General features: G+C 42.4%; 1 pseudogene; it reads left to right on the top strand.

The window, feature by feature from the left end:
- The first annotated feature begins 16,917 nt into the window (after positions 1–16,917).
- Positions 16,918–17,097, top strand: LOC122237546 (annotated as a pseudogene).
- The last annotated feature ends 1,420 nt before the right edge of the window (positions 17,098–18,517 follow it).

Below are 18,517 nucleotides of genomic sequence, written 5' to 3'. Positions count from 1 at the left end.
TATGCATACATATTTATACATAGCTGTCTGTATATAACTTTATTCCAATATACATGTATGTGTATATACATCTTTATACAAATACTTCTCGTATAAATACATGTTTGTACATATGTGTATATATCACTAAATAGCACAAATGACAACTGTTCTAATTTTCCACTGAGTTATAGCGGAGACAAAGAAAAAAGTGTGTATTTGCCTTATAGCTGACTGCTTTACCAAATTCTATGCCTATTTAGTTTTTAGCACTTTTTGTTTTTTGGCTGTAGAACGTGTAACTTCAAAACGACATTCTATTGTTTATTTCCCTTATTATTATTTTTTTTTTATCATGCTAGGAGGAATATCCACAAGAAGATTGGGAAGTGTGGTATTATGGAAAATGTTGACTTTAAAGAACGTGATGAATCACATGTGCCAACAAGGTTTGTGCACATCTTTGGTTTAAGGTTGGATTTGGATTTATGTTAAGACGGCAAATGCAAGATGAGGGGCACCGGGGTGGCTCAGTCAGTTAAGCAGCCAACTCCCGACTCTCAGGTCACAATCTCACACTCGTAAGATTGAGCCCCATGTTGGGCTCGGTGCTCGGTGTGGAGCCTGCTTGGGATTCTCACTCTCTGTCCCTCTGTCCACACCCACCCCCTGCCCGCCCATGCAGGCATGTGTGTGTGTGCACACACACACACACACACACCCACACACACTCTCTCTCTCAAAAAAACAAAACAAAACAAAAAAATAGCAGGATGAAGCAATTTAATGTTCATGTAAATTCTGTGTTTGGGAATCATCACAAAATGCCACAATTGTAACTTTTATTTTACCCAATTTAATTTTACCCCCTATTTGTTTTGGTTTAATATTTTATAGCATTATGTCCTACTTTTTAAAAAAAGTTTATTTTTTTGTTTTGAGAGAGAGAGAGAGAGAGAGAGAGAGAGAGAGAAGTAGACAGAGAAGGAGAGAGAGAATCCCAAGCAGCTCCATGCTTTCGGCACAGAGCCGTGTGGGGATTGAACTTACGAGCTGTGAGATCATGACCTGAGCTGAAATCAAGAGTCAGACACTTAACTGACTAAGCCACCCAACCATCTCAACATTATGTTCTACTTTTTAAATGGCCTGTTCTAGACAGTAATACAATTCTACATAATTAGTGTTCTCTATTAAGCAAAACATTATCTACAAATTGGATGTATGACTGTATTTTTAAACCATTTTTGCTATTAATCTGTGTTTAGTTTTATTTGAAATGCTCAATATCATTTCACACATTATTTGAAAAGCGTCTTTCATGATCCTAAAATGTAAGTTTACCCTTGGAGAATTGATTTCTTTTTCTTTTTATAATTTTACTTTGCAATTAAGTGAATCCTCAATGGCACTTGAGTTCAAAATCTAATTATATAATTAAACATCTGTATTACTAAGTGATTCATAATGACATATAAAGTGCATCCTTTGAATGTAATTGACTCTACGTTACGCATCAGAGTTTTAGGCTATCACATAAGTGAGGGGAAGAGGTTCTTGATTTATACTCTCTTAGTTTTGACTGGATTTCTGTTGCAGAAATTTCTTAACTTTGTTTTCTACCATAATCTTATAAATTCTAACGATAGTATAAATTATTTTTCTATTCAAACATTATGGTGATGTTGGCTATAAAGGATATAGAAGTAAGTCTCATATTTTAGGGCTAACATCATCACAGTGCTAGACTAAGTTTTATCCCTAATAGATGTGCTATATATGCATGAATATCACAGAAAACACACTCACTCATACCTTCCTTATAAGCTAAATGTTGCCCCAGAGTCAGTAGTCTACAGGACTGTTGAATTTTTAATGAAGTGTGGGTTTATCCATCCAGAGCTCAGGTTGGGGAGTGTTCAAAGGAGAGAAGGACATGGTATAAAAAGCCTTGAATGCCAAGAAGCGTTCACTGTTAGAAGGTTCCAGAACTCAGTAGAAAGTTACCTGAAAGCAAAGAGTCTAAGAGGAGAGATAAATCATTGCCTGGGTACAGCTGTGTGCAGAACTAGGATTGGGAGGGCTGAATGTTGTGTACACACTAGTGATATATGCTTGAAGAAAGAACTTAGCTTCCATCAAGTTCCTTCTAAAGCAATAATTCATCTATAACAACATGGCAAGGAATAGAGTTGTTTTTAAATTTTTTTTTAACATTTATTATTGAGAGACAGAGAGAGACAGAGCATGAGCATGGGAGAGGCAGAGAGAGGGGGAGACACAGAATCTGAAACAGGCTCCAGGCTCCAAGCTCTCAGCACAGAGCCCGATGTGGGGCTTGAACTCACGAACTGTGAGATCATGACCTGAGCTAAAGTCGGACACTTAACTGACTGAGCCACCCAGGAGCCCCTAGAGTTTTGAAAATTCATCACCTACTGTTGGAGTTTAGAAAAGTCATTAGTGTCTTTAGCTTAAAAGGACATTAGAGATGATTCTGTCGCCCCAAACCGCCATCTAAATTATAGTCTTTTGTGATCTGATGTAACAATTTTCCTTTTCCATCTTCCAGGAAATAAATTAAACCCAAATAGTATATACTTAACTACATTTGCTTTAGCTCTGTCATATCATTGTATGTTGAATATGTATTAGTATATTTTATTTATTTTATTCATATATTTGGACACTATATGCTCGTTTAGTGGGTTTCCCTTTTCTGTCTTTTTTCTGTATGCATTTACCACTTAGATATGCTTGCATTTTTTTTTGCCAAGTAGTTATCTCTACAATAATATCTTTATGGAAGACTCTAGGTCCCTCTTCTTTGTCTATTTTGTGTTTGCTTCCTACTGTGAACAATAATGCAATCATCTCCTCATCTCTTCTCCCCAGATTGTGTCTATCTTGTCAGAGAACAAAGCCTTGATATGCTATCTAGTATAATGTATAATCATCACTTAATTTTTATACAGGTAATTGCGAAGTTACCACTCACTACGAGGCCTTAGCAGTTACAGATCTTTCCTTGTGTTGCTTAAATCTCATTCTCTAGAAGGTTATGCACTGGAAGCTCTTGGAAATGGTAGTTTTGTGGGTTTTTTTGAATTTTTTTAACGTTTATTTATTATTGAGAGACAGACACACAGTGTGATCAGGGGAGGGGTAGAGGAAGGGGGAGACACAGAATCTGAAGCAGGTTCCAGGCTCTGAGCTGTCAGCACAGAGCCTGACGTGGGGCTCGAACCCACAAACTGTGAGATCATGACCTGAGCCGAAGTTGGTTGCCTAACCAACTGAGCCACCCAGGCGCCCCTGGAAATAGTAGTTTTTGAGTTTTTGCATGTTTGTGTTGGTTTGTCTACCTCCTTTATATGTAAAGTCTATTTGACCAGATATAAACTCTGGTTCCTATATTCTTATTTTTTAATTATTTTTTTAACTTTCTAAATTTTAGTTTTGAGAGACAGAGAAAGACAGGGCATGAGCAGGGAGGGGCAGAAAGAGGGGGAGACACCGAATCTGAAGCAGGCTTCAAGCTCTGAGCTGTCAGCACAGAGCCCAATGCAGGGCTCGAACTCACAGACTGTGAGATCTGACCTGAGTCTAAGTCGGATGCTCAACTGACTGAGCCACCCAGGCGCCCATGGGTCCTATGTTCTTTTCTTGGGTTGTTAGCTGTCTTACTCCATTGCTTTCCATCATTAAGTAATCCTGTTGAAAAGTCTGATTACAATTTTAATTTTCCTCTTATAGTGACTTGGTCCATTCCTTAGATGTCCTTAAGATTTCTTTTTCATTAAAACACAGTCGCTTTGGGACACCTATGTGGCTCTGTTGGTTAAGCATCCGAATCTTGATTTTGGCTCATGTCATGGTCCCAGGGTAGTGGGATTGACCCCGATGCTGGGCTAAACACTGAGTGTTGAGTCTGCTTGAGATTCTCTCTTCTCTCCCTCTGCCCCTCTCCCTGACTCATGCTCTCTCTCTCTCTCTCTCTCTCTCTCTCAAAAACAAACAAACAAACAAACAAAACAAAACAACAACAAAAAAAACCCCACAGTATTTTTACTGGAATATTTCTCAGTGATATCCTTTATTGCTTGATTTTCCCAGGTACATGGCAGTGCTCTCCCTTTTAATATGTAGTTTTGGCCTTAAAAAAAAAAAACCGTTAGAAACACTTTATTTTGTTTCTTCTGTTCCATTGCTTTGGTTTCCTTCATTGACTCTTATTGAAAGCATGTTGTACCTTCTTTGCTTCTTTTCTATAGCTGTTACTTTCTGTCAACTTAAAAACAATGTTTTAACTTCTCTAGACCATAACTTTTTCTCTTATCTCCTAAATTTTAATGCATATAAAGTATGTTTATTTATTCTTGTGTTACTTCTCTTGTAGCCTACATTTTCAGAGAAAATTCTACTTTTGTTCTTTCCTCAGTGCTCTACCTTTCTTCTCAAACCTTTTTCTCTCCAATCATCTCATTTTTTCCCAATATTACGTATGCAATTTTTATAGGCTCTGGCTTTAAAAATGTCTTTTTTAAAAATGTCTTTTAGTGCATTTAGAAATATGAAGTTAGTATTTTTACCCATTTTGTGGGCATATCTTATAGTGTGTTGTAGGGATTTTTTTTTTTTTGCTCCCTTTTCTGCATTTTTATATAATCAAGTTGTTGGAAGGGAATGATGTCCTTTTAAGAGGGAGAAGTTGGTCAAAGATACCTTGTCTAGCTTGTTATTGCTGGACCTCCCTCTCCTTTTGTTTTCGTGAAGTGATAAAAAGTCTGCTGGACTCCTGGGTTGCTCCACTTTTTGGCTTTTGGGAATAATGCTGTTGTGAACATGGGTGTGGAAATATCTCTTCAAGATCCTGCTTGCAATTCTTTTGGGTAGCTACCTAGAAATGGAATTGCTGGGACATATGGTTTGGTTGAATGGGTAAATGAAATATGGTATGCACACACACACACAAATATTATTCAGCCTTAAGAAAGGAAGGAAAATCTGGCACATGCTAACAAAATGGATGGACCTTGAGGACATTAGGATAATTGAAAGAAGCCAGTCAAAGAAGAATAAATATTGTATGATTCCATTCTTATGAGTTATTGATTGGTTGATTGAGAAAGAGAGAGAGAGAGAGAGACAGAATCATAAGATTCCATTCTTATGAGTTATTGTTTGGTTGATTGAGAAAGAGAGAGAGAGACAGAATCATAAGATTCCATTCTTATGAGTTATTGATTGGTTGATTGAGAAAGAGAGAGAGAGAGAGAGAGAGAGACAGAGTACTAGTAGGGGAGGGGCAGAGAGAGAGGGAGACAAATAAACCAAAGCAGGCTCCAGGCTCTGAGCCATCAGCACAGAGCCTGATGCGGGGCTTGAACCCATGAACTCACGAACCCCAAGATCATGACCTGAGCTGAAGGCGGCCACCTCACTTTCAGAGCCACCCAAGAGCCCCTAACTTTCTTTTATTTTAGCTGCTCCTTTTTCTGTATTGTCTTTGTTCTGTTCAGTATGGATTCTAGTCTCAGGAGCACCTCCCAGCGCAGGAAGTGGAGTCCACAGAGCCCACTCTTGGTCCCTTCTGATGTTCTTTACCTGGGCGGCTGACTTTGCCTCCCTCCGTTTCCTGCTGCGGCTTCTGACGGGTGATGTGGCTGTTGTGATTTGCCCCATCTGCTGCTACCTAGGGCTTCATGGGGGAGCCTTGTTACCCAATTTTACTGTAAATGTGGTCTTGAATGTTATTATCCTAGTAGTTGTCTGCTTTCATGTGGTGATTTGGGGAGATTCAGAAATACTTCACCGCCATCATCTTAGAATTCCCAATTAAGCTTTTGATTTTTTTCTTCTATTTCTCATTTTCTTTTTTTCTTCCTTTCATTTCCTTCCATTCTATTTCCTTTCTTAGAACAGATACAACACATGCAAATCAGAGAAACAAATCCTAACGTAATGAATTGATAACATGGATTTTTTTTCAAGGCTTTCCTTAAAGGATCTGCCCTAGACGTGTTTAATCTCTATAGTTTTTATATTCTAGAATAAAACAATTTGATGTTTGAGACAACATTCTCCTATTATCAAATATAAATGAATTTTTTAAAATAATTTTTTTAAATGTTTTTCTTCATTTTTGAGACAGAGAGAGACAGAGCATGAGCAGGGGAGGAGCAGAGAGAGAGGGAGACACAGAATCCGAAGCAGGCTCCAGGCTCCGAGCTGTCAGCACAGAGCCCGACGCGGGGCTTGAACGCACAGACTGTGAGATCATGACCTGAGCCGAAGTCGGACGCTCAATGGACTGAGCCACCCAGGTGCCCCTAAATGAATTTTTTTCCTTCCTTAGTATGAGTTAAAACAATTATCTTAAGGTCTATCTTTATTCAACCAGAAAAAATTCCTTAAGTGTTCTGATTGAGATTTTACTGTATGTTTATCTAATGATAGCAAGCAGCTATTCTGTACTGTTAATACATAGTTTAGTTCAACGCTCCATTTCTGGGGCACCTGGGAGTCTCAGTCAGTTAAGCATCGAACTCTTGATTTTGACTCAGGTCGTGATCTCATGGTTCATGAGATCCAGCCTTGCGTCGGGCTCCAGGCTGACAGCATGGAGCCTTCTTGGGGTTCTCTCTCTCTCTCTCTCTCTCTCTCTCTCTCTCTCTTTCTCTCTCTGCCCCTCACCCACTTGCATCTCTGATTCTGCATGTGTGCACGCACATACACACACACACACACACACTCACACACACACAGTCCCTCTCTCTGTCTCTCTCAAAGCAAATAAATAAACTTTAAAAAACTCCATTTCACTGTCATTTATAGTCTCGCCACCTTCACTGGACTCTTCTTAGCCTCCATCCATGTTTAAACCTTCCCCCCCCATCCCATGTTGCTTCCACAACCACTGGCCCACATAGGTGCACAATACAGTTGTGTGTTTTTTCCTTTTTTTTTTAGAAATGAAATCACTTTTTATTTTCCAGTGCTTTTTCTAATAAATGGATGAGGACACTGGCCTGATAAAATGTCAGTTCTCTTAAAGAAGAAATTCTAATGATGAAAACCACATTTAACAATCATGGAAGGTTTTTTCTTTTCGGTGTTTCCAGCTGGTTCAACTTTATTCACTGTGAAATCATAATGTAAATGAAAATGTCTGTTCCTCTTTGTTTTAGTGGAGTTAATGCTATTCACAATTGTCTTCAGATATTCAGAAATAATAGCACTTTCGCACATCATTTATGGAAGCATTTAATGCAAACGAATGTAGCTATTATCAGAACTGTAGGCTACTGACTTCTGTGGGTCTTTTAAAAAAGGACTGAGGAATCTCTCTTATTAATGTAGAAGCACTTGCAGGAAAGTGACAGACATTAAGATTCATAGGATTTCTGCCCCTCTTTCACTGAACCTTGTCCACATCCCATCCGAAAATTAAATTATTTAGACACATATTAAAGAAGAGGCTTCAGGAACAAAAGGGACAACAGAATGATGGCATTAGCCTAATTGCTCTGTGGTCTGGAGACAGCTCAGAATTGCTGTGAATACAGCCAAGAGTATTCAGGAGGACCTTTTCAAGACTATTCTCTTGCTTTTGATTTTCTCCACTCTGAAACACACACACACACACACACACACACACACACACACACACTCACACACTCTCTCTCTCTCTCTCTCCCTCTCCCATACACACACACACACACACACACGCACACAAACCCCTCCTTCCCACTGCATTTTAAAACATTCTAAATGATAGTTTGAGTGTCTTTTTTTCTAAAGAGCTGACTTTTGAAGGAAAATAATGAAGAGGAAAAGAAAAAGGAAGGTATACCGAGTGAGTGGGAAAGTTTACCAGACAGATCTTGTGAAACCAAATACTGTCCGTTTCGTTTTGACACATCTAAGTTGTCTTTACCTTCCTGGTTAAAAAGTCACATAATCCAGGTCTATGGTTTTTCCACCAACAAATCAACATCGAACTATCCTGATTATGGTCTTTGGGTACTATTGCCTAAGAAAGCCTGCCATGTTTTATTTGTTGTTACCGTCTCCTTTTTTGGCACAAGGATATGTACCATCAATTCAGGAATAGCTCTGGACCGTGATTGATGAAGACATTGTTTATACTGATAACTTTTTTTCTTTTTTTACCTGTAATGAATATCACAATGTTGACTATTTAGAGTTCCCTCTCATCTGTACAATCAGGAAATCCGTGGAAAATAGCTTAATTTTCAACATGTTTCTCTACATAAATAAACATTAAATTCTTTTTCTAGAGTGTATTTCTAGGAATAGAGTTTTTATTTCACCTAGAAGATGCCTGCTATTGGTCACCAATAATTTCCTTGGTCTTGTATGCGGTCATGAGCAAATGGGGCACCAGCGTCCCTGAATCCAGATCTGTACTCATTCCTCCACACACTGGGCTTCAGAAGAGGGAGAAAGGATCCTATTAAAGACAACGGTCACCTCGTGTGGAAGAAGCTGGTGTCTGTAGTAACTAGAAGAGTCTAGTCAGATCACGTCTTCTGCAAGTCTCCCAAAGTGGCTGGATATCCCAACACTGATCATTCCTTTTGGCTCAGGAATAATCTTAGTCCACAAAGGGGGACAAGGAAATCCTGCTTGCACAGGTTTGTCTGTAGCGTGTGTCCCCAGCACAGGAGACGTCTCGTCCTGCCCAGACAGGGCAGGTGCTGCTACCAAAACGTGCCAGGACTTGAGGAAAGAAACACCACCCAACTCCACTTGGGTTCCTCAGTCCCGGTTTCCTTCCTGCGATGTGGCTTCCCCGTGCGCTTGGGGTCCCTCTGGGGGGGCTGTGGGTGGTGAGGGCCTGTGAGAGTCTGACAGACCTGTGCGTGCAGTAGACATTGTCTACAGGAGGACAGAGTCTTGTCCCTGTGTCTCTACTTTCTTTAAATGTCTATGGGTCTGGTTATAATTAAGAAATATAAAGCCACGCAGCACTATTACTTAACTCTGACCGACACTTTATCGTCCTCTCAGTCAGGAAGCCCCAGTAACACAGGTGTTTCGCAGAACTCGTCACGGTCGTTGATGCTTCAACGGTGCCCTCGTGTCGAGGAAGTTTGGAAAGTTGGGTCCAAGGTAGGAGCCCTGAGAACCTCCGGTGTCCTGGTGTGCCCCGGGGTCCCCATCCCGTTCTGACTGGCTCTTGTTGGAGCACCGGCAGGGAGGAGGCACAGAAGACTCATCCGGGTGCTCTGAGGACAACACGCCTAGTGCCCAGGGGTGGCTTGCTTTTTCCCGGTCAGCGAAACAGCCGACGGGAGTGATTTCTAAAGCAAGTGCTCTTGTGGGTGAGCTTGCAATTTTGCGTTGCTGGAAGCAAGTTAACGATCCGATGCGTTTGGAGATTTGTCTAAATCCCTTTTCCTCGCTTTAAAGAGATGAAAATGTCCTCTTTCCTCGAGCTGAAATTAGTGAATATTAATGTATCACGGTACGCTTTTAAAAGATGGTTTGATGTTTGTACATAACCATTGACAACGGTATTTCCTGTGTGGAAATGAATGATAGCTTTACAGCGGCTTGATTTGTACACACCTGAACTTACAATGGCCTAATTAAATACGGACTTTTACCCTAATTAAATACGGACTCTACAAATCCATACCGGATATTTCAGCTGTTTTTCATAAATTAACTCTATTCAAATAATAACAAAACTTCCTCTGTTTTTAATAGAAAAAATATGTATGTTTTCAGGGAGCTCTGGAAAGTGCCTCCGGCTTGAATATGTTTCGTATTTCCTATCTGTGCAACGGAATCCATCGAAGGATATTGGCCCAGATGCCACACTGTCTTTCAATTAAATTACCGTGAGCACTTCTATTTTTAAACAATAGAGTCTACAGAAAGCAGTCATATTAATTTAGAAATAGGAGAACTACGTATTTTTGTTTATGTTCCGTGAAACAGCATCACACTATTTTGTCTCCTTTCCTTTCCTTTCCTTTCCTTTCCTTTCCTTTCCTTTCCTTTCCTTTCCTTTCCTTTCCTTTCCTTTCCTTTCCTTTCTTCTCTTCTCTTCTCTTCTCTTCTCTTCTCTTCTCTTCTCTTCTCTTCTTTTCTTTTCTTTTCTTTTCTCTTCTTTTCTCTTCTTTTCTCTTCTTTTCTTTTTTGTCTTCTCTCTTTCCTTTCCTTTTCCCTTCTTCCCTTCCCTTCCCTTCCCTTCCCTTCCCTTCCCTTCCCTTCCCTTCCTTTCTTTTCTTTTCTTTTCTAAGCCACAAACAGGTATTTCCGTGGTGCTGTGATCCCAGGGTCTCCCCATCTGGCTAGTTGCCTCGTTGGCTATAAAGCTGCTAATCCAAGAAGGCAACGCAGAGCTGGTCTCTCTGCATGGCAGGGGTTAGGAACTTGCCGGTGCTGTTCCCCGTCCGGCCTCTGTGTCCATCCCATATATTAATTTATTGACTTGATTCGATGAGTGTTTACCGGTGCTCAGAGACTGATGCTTTGTTACATGTTTTTTGACGAAATTAGAAAGAAAAGAGTCTGACGAATCCCGTGTTCTGCTGTCCTGCAAATTTCTGCTCTGTTGCTACACCTCGGAGACCTTTGCCAGTGTGGGAAGCCCCGGCCGAACCCTGGAGGCCCACGGGCCCCGTTTGGGCTTCTGTTTTGTTACTAAGCAGCCCTGTACTTTTGGTGGCAACACAGTTCATTCTCTGGGTTCAGCTTTTGCTTCTACAGAATATGCGCTCTGACAGTGCCTGTCTCATTAGGTTGTCGTAAGAATTCACCGGCTAATTCATGGAAAGTAGTTTTATTTATTTACTCGGCAAATATTTGTCGTATACCTATCGGATGCTGATGCGGTTCTGGGCACTTGGAAGACATCAGTGGAGCAAAACCAAATTCCTCGCTCCCTTCCCAAATGTGTATTCTGCCTGGAGACTGGGGATGGGAAGGAAAGGAAAATAAACGATACAGATGAACATGATGAGGAAGCAGATTTTCTGGAAAGTCAAGAGCACTAGGGCAATACGGGGAAATGGAACAGAGTATATGGATTGGGGGTATTGGGGGGGGAAGCTAACAGCAGTTTTAAATAGGGGTGCCGGTTAGACCTCATCAAGAAGCTGGCGTCCCAGCACAGGCTAGAGGGAGGGGAGACTGTGGGCTCATGGAGAGGTGAGGAACACCAGTGCTCATGAGGGGCTCGGGGTGGGAGCAGCACAAAGGCCGGTGTGGCTGAAGGGGGAGAGAAGTCATCGCGGAGACCCAAGAAGCAATGGGGGCGGGGCCTTCCTTAGGATCTCGGCCCTTAGCGGCCGCCCTGGGTACTGTGACGTAGGTCCTGTTTGAGAGGCTGGCTCTGGGGCTGTTTCGAGAACAGGCATTCCAGGATCAGGGCGGAAACGAGGACTGCCCCGTTAATCCGGGCGAGAGGGGTGGGTGTTAGCGGGAAGTTGGAGAGACGCGGCTGCCTTTCGGAAGGAGTTTGGGGCTGAGGCAGCACCGGTTCGTGACAGGTGAGGGAAGAAGCGTCCCGGGGACGAGGAAGTGAGGAAGCCCCGGGCCGGTTTGGCCTGGGCCCCGGCAGGCGTCGCCCACCTGCGCACCTGCGTGATGGGGGAGGCCGTGGGGCGCGAGGCGTGGGGCTGGAGAACGAGCTCAGCGTTGGGAATGTGCCGGCGCACTGAACACAGAGCCCGACGCTTGACAAGAATTCAAAAAATAGTGTCGAAGTCCATGGTTTGTCTCTAACATTTAATGGTTGCTGTGGAGGCAGCCTGTGCCGGGCCTTGTGGCTCAGGGCCAGTGGCGAAGGGGACAGGTGTCCGTCTCTGGAAACAAACGAAGCACCTTCCGCGCTCCCCGACCGTCCGAGCCACGTGGTGGCGGGTCTGTCTGCCTCCCCGGCTCCCCTGGGCTTGGCTGGCCCTGCTGGGCCACCAACAAGAAGGAGCGGGTGATTTCGCCGTCTTTTCCTGCCAGGTGGTTGCCGCCGGGTGAGGCCCCGAGGAGAGGCTGAGTCAGTGCTGCGTGGCCTGGCCTTCAAGGCCCGCGGAAGCGGTGATGGAGCAGCCCGTGTCTGGAGGCACGGAGCTCGGGGCGGCCGGTCGTGCCGCCGGGAGACCCTGCGACAGGGTGCCACGGGCCTCTCCCCCTTCCCGGGTCCTGCTCGGCGTCCCCACTCCTGTTGAGGCCGCCGAGCCGGGCCAGCCCCCCTCCACCGGTGTGTCCCCTACCCTGTGAGCCACAGTGTGGCCTCTGCAGTACGGCTTGGTTTTATCCCTGCTTCTCCAGCCTTGTAGCTGCTATGCCAGCCCCTCCTCTTCTCAACCACGTTGATGTTACTTGCGGAACCTTCCGGCTACTTGTCCTGTTCTGGGTTTTCCTTTTATCCCGGGTTTGCATACCACTAGGCAAGTCTGTCTGTCTTCCTTTTCTTTCTCTTTCTTTCTTTCTTTCTTTCTTTCTTTCTTTCTTTCTTTCTTTCTTTCTTTCTTTCTTCTTTCCTTCTTTTCTTTCTTTCTTTCTTTTTCTTTCTTTCCTTCTTTCTTTCTCTTTCTTTCTTTCCTTCCTTTTTTCTTTCTTTCCTTCTTTCTTTCTTTTTCTTTCTTCTTTCTTTATTTCTTTCCTTCTTTCTTTTTCTTTCTTTCCTTCTTTCCCCTCTTTCTTTCCTTCTTTCTTTCTTTCTTTCTCTTTCTTTCTTTCTTTCTTTCTTCTTTCCTTCTTTTCTTTCTTTCTTTCTTTCTTTTTCTTTCTTTCCTTCTTTCTTTCTCTTTCTTTCTTTCCTTCCTTTTTTCTTTCTTTCCTTCTTTCTTTCTTTTTCTTTCTTCTTTCTTTATTTCTTTCCTTCTTTCTTTTTCTTTCTTTCCTTCTTTCCCCTCTTTCTTTCCTTCTTTCTTTCTTTCTTTCTTTCTTTCTTTCTCTTTCTTTCTTTCCTTTCTTCTTTCTTTCTTTCTTTTTCTTTCTTTCCTTCTTTCTTTCTCTTTCTTTCTTTCCTTCCTTTTTTCTTTCTTTCCTTCTTTCTTTTTCTTTCTTCTTTCTTTATTTCTTTCCTTTCTTTTTCTTTCTTTCCTTCTTTCCCCTCTTTCTTTCCTTCTTTCTTTCTTTCTTTCTCTTTCTTTCTTTCCTTTCTTCTTTCTTTCTTTCTTTTTCTCTTTCTTTCTTTCTTTCTTTCTTTCTTTCCTTCATGTTTATTTATTTTCAGAGAAAGTGGAAGAGGGGCAGAGAGGGGGAGAGAGGGGATCCCAAGCAGGCTCCATGTTGTCCGTGTGGAGTCAGAGGTGGGGATCCAACTCACAAACAGTGAGATCATGACCTGAGCCTAAATCAAGAGTCTGACGCTTCACCGACTGAGCCACTCAGATGCCCCCAGGCAAGTCTTTCCAGAGCTGACGGAATTAGGGAAATTCTTTTCCAAAATGCAAGCTTCTTTATTCTTTCATCATTCTGGTAGGTAAATAGGTTTTTGAGAGCCCACCAAGTGCCAATTATTGGGCTGATATTTGTATGTTGTGGTTGGGCCTTGGATGGCGTCAGCCAAGAGGGTACAAACCATCTGGAAGTAAATGACCACACGACACATTTACTTATTAGAAATAAATGCGGGGCGCCGGGGTGGCTCAGTTGGTTAAGGCTCGGACTCTTGGTTTTGGCTCAGGTCACGATCTCACTATTTGTGGGTTCGAGCCCGGCCTCAGGTTCCACACTGACAGCCCAGAGCCTGCTTGGGATCTCTCGCTCCCTCTCTCTCTCTGCCCCTCCCCTCCTCACTCTCTTTCTCTCAAAATAAATGAACTTAAAAACATTAAAGAAAGAAAGGAAGAAATACAGCATCGCGAGTGCAGGATGCGGGTGGTGTTTCTGAGTGTTGGGGGCGTCACTGTCACTGTTGGTGGCATTTCCCGATGTGCCCGTCCGTCTGGCCAGTGCTTGGGTTGCTTTCTCCCAGGCGTGTTCCCTCCCGTCCAGACCCCTCTCCTCCCTCAGGCTTCCGCTTGTCGGGAGCACCGCCCTTCCCCACCTTTCCTTGGACACAACTACGTAGTTTTTTTAACTGAGTTCCTACAGTTCTGAGTACTCAGCACTTTTTTATCACTAAAAAGCCCGTTCTGTTCCTAGCGTTCTGAGCACACGGAGGAAGCTTCCTGTGTCTGCCCGTCGTCCATGTGGCTCCCGTGGGGCAGGTGCCAGGAAAGGCCGGTGGCCCTGCTCTGATGCTCTTTACCGAAGTAAAACATATGGTATCTTACGTAGCTGCGTGAACGCAAAAGAAATTTTAATCGGATGAACTCATTGTTTCAAATGAAGTGAAAACACCTTTTACAGTTCTTGTGGCCATTTCAATCCGAGCAGCCCTTCTGAGTCCTTTGAAAGGAAGGTGCCCATGCGGGCTGCACACAGCTTCGTGGATTTCTCAGGGAAATGCCTGTGTGTCGTTGCCCTCCAACTTCACACAGACCAACAATGCGACGTGAAGTGTATTTTTATTCCACTGGGAATATCCGAGATGTGCATGCGTTTCCTGAGACATACATTCCTGGTTTCGCATAGCCAAATATTGCTTTAGATATTTGTTTGCTTGTTTTTTTATTAAATACTTATTTCTGAGAGAAGGGAGAAAGAGTGCAAGTGGGTGAGGGATGGTGGGGGGGACAGAGGATCCGAAGTGGCTCCGCATGGACAGCAGAGCCCGACGCTGGGCTCGAACCTGTGAACCACGAGATCATGAGCTGAGCTGAGCCACCCAGGCGCCCCTGCTTATTATTTTGTTTTAAATAGAACCTCTCATCGAAAGAATTAGAAATTAGAAAAGGGCAGGACTTCAGTGTGCCCCAGAGGTCTTAAGTTTTACTGAAAGACTGAAAAATTGTATCTATAAAGAAAACTTATAGAATTTTATATTTTTCTAGGAATTTCAGAATGATTGGACATAACCTGTTTGTTTATATGTTCATAATGTTTAAAAATGCCCTTAAGAAGCTCTTAATAGGAAGAGACTTTTCTAACAGATAATACTCTATTATCTATGAGTAGATATTCATCTTTTTTAAAGCCTGTACAAAACTTCATAATTAACGATGGCGATTTAGATTTATCCAAAGTCAGAAATAATATAAAGATGACTGCTATCACTGTGTCTACTGAAGTCTAAAGAAAAGACAAAAAGGAATCTTAAACATTGGATAGGGAGAGATTAACATGTCTTTATTTGCAGGCGATAAGGTTGCTATGGACAAGTCCAAAATAATCCGTTGTCCTGAAATAACATGGGAATTGAGCACGTTTGCTGACAATGAGGTCAACATACAAAAACCAACAGCACTTTTATACGCTAGTCATAACCGTTGTAACAAAGATCACATTCACGATTTCTACAGTGTTTCTAGGGCTCTGGGAATAAACTGAATACGTGTAAAATCTTTATAGGGAAAATTATGAAGCATTACTGCATATTTGAATAAATGGAGATACACTTCCCTTTCATAGCGAGAAAATACTTTATCTTAAACACGTGAATACTTCCCAAATTAGTCTTCCAGTTTTGCTAACTTCCGACCAATATCTAACGCAGGTTTTTCACAGACCTGCACTGACTTATCATAAAATTGCGAGGGGAGAACAGGCGGTCAGGGGTAGTTAGAAAAGCCTGACGAATTACAAGGTTGAGGAATTTGTCCTCCCAAATACCGTGATTTAATATAAATCCATAGCGATTAAGGCGGTGTTATATTATTAGGGCAATAGATGCAGAAAGCAATGTGCATCACGAAAAGCCCAGAAGCAGACGGTGTCCTAGCACTGTTATTACAAAACACCACATGCTGGGGGGCTTGAACAACAGAAGTGTGTTCTCTCAGTTCCGGGATCTAGAAGTCCACAGTCAAGGCATCCACAGGACCATGCTTTCTCTTGAGGCTCTGGGGAAGAATATTTCTTGTCTCACCTGGCTTCTGGCATTGCCTGTGATCCGTGGGTCCTGGGCTGGCAGGTGCATCCTGGCAACCTCTGCCTTCACTGTTGTATGGACCTCTGCCCTGTGTCCCCATGTCCACGGTTCCCTCCTCTTATGTTGGATTGGGTTCCACGATTTCATCTTAACATGATTATACCTGCAAAGACCCTATTTCCAAACAAGTCACACACACAACCTCTGGGGATTAGGCTTTGAACATAGTTTAGGGACACACAACTCAGCGTACCCCACAGACCAATGCATACATGGAATTGTGACACCGCAAAGGCCACCATTTCAATAGAATAAATGCTGCTAGAAAACTTGGTTGTTTGGGGGCACCTGGGTGGCTCAGTCGGTTAAGCATCCGACTTTTGATTTCCCCTCGGGTGGTAATCTCACAGTTCGTAAGTTCCAGCCCCACGTTGGGCTCTGTGCTGACAGTGCGGAGCCTGCTTGAGATTCTCTCTCTCTCTCTCTCTCTCTCCCTCTCTCTCTCTGCCCCTCCCCTGCTGGTGTTATCTCTGTCTCTCTCAAATAAATAAACTTAAAAAAGTTGGTCATTTACATGTGTCAAGAAAGTGAGGATTCATGACCTGAAAAAGAAAGAAAAGAAAGTCCATGTAAATATCAAGCAGAATGAGTTGTGCATTTGCAGTTATTTCTTAGGAGTTTGTTCTGAGGAAATTATCCACGCTCTCTAGAACTCAGGCTTCTTCCTCTCAGGTGAAGCTAATCGGACCAGCACCCCTGTTTTATTGGGAGGATTATGTTAGATACAAGAGAATCTACGTGTTCAGTGCCCGCGACAGCAAAAGCCCGCAGCCCATATCAGTTTTCCATCCTTCCCTTTCAAATTCCATATTTCCATCTCCAAATGTGAAACTGGGCAGAGGCCATCAGTTAGAGGGTACTTTTGGTTTACACAGGTAGATTTCTAAGAACTTTTCTTAGTAAAAAAAATAAAGTTTCTTGTGTTGTATGAAAGGAGAGTGGGTTAGCACTCCCCTTGCCAAGGATGGGAGAGATCCCTCCCGCAACCCCCCCCACCAATCCCCCCCCCTTCATCCCCCACCCCCTGCCCCCACCTGACTGCATGCATATGATCAAGGCACTGCCACCTCATGGTGGCTTCTAACTAATCACCTTTTGCTACTGTTCTAGTGTGGGGACAGATGGCAGGTATGCTTGGGGTGAGTACAGCATACAGTATAGACCAATTACATCACTATGTTGTACACCAGAAATGAATATAACGTTGTGTGCCAACTCTACTAAAAAACAAGTTTCCTTCCCATCTGGATGTCAGTTGGGCAAATCTCAAATGTACAGAAGCATAGCTTTCTTAAATAGTACTTAGTTATTGTTGAACTTACACCTGGAACATTCCAAGGGATAGTTCTCACATGCTTTGATCTTTTCCTGTATTTGGATTTTAGTGTGGGAAAATTTGCCTGCAGGATTCCTTTTTGCCTCCAAGTGGGGATTGACCACCCAATATGTTAAACCCCACACGCCAGAAACCAACCAACCAAAGAAACAAAAAAAGAGTATTCTTAATATAGCAGAGAATAATATTGCAGTGAGAAATTGTGGAGCTGGATTTGTGGTTCCAGATGACAAATTTGGGTCAATTTTGACTTTCCAGACCTAGCTGGATAACTCTCCACTACCAGTGGCCTCTTGTAAAAGCTTCAGATGAATGTGTATCGATGAATATGGTTGAGTTGTGTTAGCATGCAAATCTCTTTATGAATCAGTTTATAAAATTTCGGTACCACAGTTCTGGAATTTTCTTCCTCTCTTAAAGTAGAAAAATGAACTGATACCTCCGAATGAACTGCTTTTATTTAGAGATAAATAACACATAGTTTATCCTTTAATTGGAAATTTATCAATAGAGTTGGTTATTACCATTCCGGGATTCTGGTTTAGTTACCATAGGACTGTGTTCAGTCTATGTTGCTACATAAGATAATAATAAAAGAGTATAATGGCTTAAAAAAAAAAGGGATCTTTATTGCATACTTTGTTGAAATTCGATATTTTAAAAAGCCTGTAAAGCCATGAGGCTGTAGGAAATTATTTGTTCTCTGCCGATGTGTGATGTGTGTGGAGGTAATTTCTGACTCTGATAGGGACCCGCACAGAATGACCATTGATGCTACTTGGGACTGTGGTTTTCATTAGCCTGGTCTTTGCATGAGTTTATTTTCACCAAGGAAATAAGTTCCCCCCACCATCATGGTAACTGACCACTCTTCAGGCTTTATTAGGCTTTCCCTTTATAAACCAAGGTCCAAAAATGTAGCTCTAAGCAGCTATCAATGCTAACCATGTCTAGCTCGACTGAAATGCTGAGCTCGTAGTCAAAACTTTTGGGGAAATAAAATTTTGAAGCTTCTGTGCAGACCTTGCTAGATACTAACTTTGGTCTTAAGAAGGCACCATGTGAAGCATTAAGCAACATTTAACACATGTGTATCGACTTATTATACGATGATTTTTGAAATTATCCATCTAAAAATTATTTTAAGGATATTTCTCCTTTTTTTGCCTTCTCTCATGTATTTA

Source organism: Panthera tigris, chromosome A3 (assembly GCF_018350195.1).
Source record: "Panthera tigris isolate Pti1 chromosome A3, P.tigris_Pti1_mat1.1, whole genome shotgun sequence".
Taxonomy (NCBI): Eukaryota; Metazoa; Chordata; class Mammalia; order Carnivora; family Felidae; genus Panthera; species Panthera tigris.
Note: the sequence above shows the minus strand (reverse complement) of the source record. Positions and strands in the feature narration are given on the sequence as shown.